This window comes from Suricata suricatta, chromosome 6, assembly GCF_006229205.1.
Source record: "Suricata suricatta isolate VVHF042 chromosome 6, meerkat_22Aug2017_6uvM2_HiC, whole genome shotgun sequence".
Taxonomy (NCBI): Eukaryota; Metazoa; Chordata; class Mammalia; order Carnivora; family Herpestidae; genus Suricata; species Suricata suricatta.
In genome coordinates, this window is record NC_043705.1 from 62,301,462 (window position 1) to 62,303,932 (window position 2,471).

General features: G+C 33.1%; 1 pseudogene; it reads right to left on the reverse strand.

The window, feature by feature from the left end:
- Window positions 1-1,335: 1,335 nt before the first annotated feature.
- Window positions 1,336-1,407, reverse strand: LOC115295016 (annotated as a pseudogene).
- Between the last annotated feature and the right edge of the window lie 1,064 nt (window positions 1,408-2,471).

A 2,471-nucleotide genomic window follows, 5' to 3' on the forward strand; every position in this document is an offset into this window, starting at 1 on the left:
CTTTTCTGCTGCCCCCCCAGCCCAGTCCTCTTCTCTGAAGGTTCATCAGGATTCCCTTTGGTGATTCGAATAGGGGAGGTTGTTAATAAATGTTATTCTGTCACAGTCACATAAATAACTTGAGTGGCTGAGGATGAGATTGTAATTGGTTTCCAGTGGTAGCCATATATAGATACATTTCTTTTATTTGGATTGGCTATCTTACTAGTCTCAGTATTCAAAATTCATTGAATTTGATCTCCACATTGAAAGGCCTAGGATTTCAAAGGACAATTTCTATGGTCCTGAGACTCAAAGAAATTGCCATATAGCACCGGGGATAAAAAGATGAACACCTTTGAAATAATTAAGAACAATAAGATGCATACAAGCTCTTCTTGATTCTCCAATTATTTCTTTATGAAATTTATTCACTTTCTTCTCTCCCAGCCTTGTTATATCCTAAAATTATGTGGTCTTATTCATTTTTATATTTCCAACGTTATTTCATTATGAATTACTGAGAAATTAATGTTATCCTTTAATTATTTCTAAGCTAAAAAATATCTCTTAGGATCTTTCTTGGACTAGCATGTATAGAAAATATACTGCAAAGGGCAGTACATGGATATCTCAATAGTCCTTACATCTGTTCTGTTGTATAAGAATGTAACTCAAAGGAAAGAGATGAGAATTCTTTTTAATCATTAATTTTTGTTCATTTTTTTCTCAAGTAAACCAGTGTTTGAGTTTCCCAATGATAAAATAGTTATTTAATGTGAAAGGTGCCGTATAAAATAAGAAATGGGTGGGTATAGATTCTAAATAGATATTAGGTATTATTATACTATAAAGAAAATGGAAAGGACAAGTTAAGAAAATTTTAGACAAGTCACCTCAAAAATATTACTACTGTGCTATGAAGCCAGGATAGGAATTTTCTGAAGCATCATACCTAACTATTTATTGGATGTGTTATAAAACTAAGTTAAGAAGAGAATCGCTAGTAGATTTTTATCAAAAGCAGAATGAAGATAGGATAGTAGGAACAAATAAATGAAAATGACAACAGACAAGTAGTATGAAGTAACACTGTCTACTGGCCATCCGAAGAGCCAAATGCAGAAAATGACTGGTGCCATGTTCCAGTAGCAGTTTAAAGGAAAGGGTGCCTTTGGAGACAACACAATAACCAATAATAAAAAACAACCTATATAAGTTGTTACTTTGATTCTTATTAATCAAGCATCATCATAGATGGATTTATATGGATAATAGAAAGAGCTAATTTTGCTTATACACTGTCCAACCACCCCATCTGGGAAAGAGAAAGGCCAAATGGTAGTCTAGGCCAAAAGAAAGATCACTGTTTATACACAGTGCACTCTAGTAACAAACTATAGAAATGACCCCTGAAAGTATAGTCTTAATATACACTGTGCACTCTAAAAGTGTGTGATAAGTCTGGAAGAAACAATTGTGCTCAGATCCATTTTTAGCAAATATAATGTCAGTCCCCAAGCTAAGTTTTACAAGTTTGTATGAGCGGCTTTCACCCACTTTAATGAAGCCTTTGAGAAATAGGAGTGATAAATGAGAACAACGTATAACTTTCTCATTTATAAAAAAAAAACTAATGTATATCTTGTGTTATAAAAGATATAATTTTCTCATTTTAAAACTATATATGATTATTAAAAATCATAAAAATATTACCCAATAAGACCTACCAGGGATTAACTGACAAAATGCAAATAAAAACTTTAATAAATATTAGTTTTTCATTACATTACTAATTAATTATTACCCCTTAGTTTCCCCCCCTTAGTATATATTCTTCCTCTTAGTAGTGGGTGTATATATATATTTTTTTTTTTTTGAGAGACAGACATGAGTGGGGTCAGAGAGAGAGAGTCATAGGATCCAAAGCAAACTCCAGGCTTTAAGCTGACAGAACAGAGCTGAACATGAGACTCAAACTCATAAACCATGAAATCATGATTTAAGTGGAAGTCTGAGGCTTAACCGACTGAACCACCCAAGTGACCCATGTATGTTTTATTTTTATTTTATCTTTTTTGTTTTTGGACATTCTATATTCTTTTGATAAGAATTCCCAGAATTTTTTATAAGTGATATAATAAGCCTTCTTACCCAGATACAGGGTGGAAGAGACCCAGAAATAAATAGATAATAGATTTCATGCACCATCTATTGTAATTATTTGAGGATAGCAATGTGACTAAAGCCAAAAACTATCAGAACACTGATAGTTTGTCTTAGACTTTTGTTAGAGTGGGAAAGGGGATTCATTGATCTGAATCTGGGAGAATGTAGGGCTGAAGCTTTTGTGATGACCATTCTACCATCCAGGACCACATATTTGAGATAGAAGCTAACACAGAAGAAGCAAAGCCAAAAATAAAAAGAGAACTTAGGTGATAGTGAGTATCGGCAGCCTCTACATCAAGATGCGTTATTAGATTGTTCAG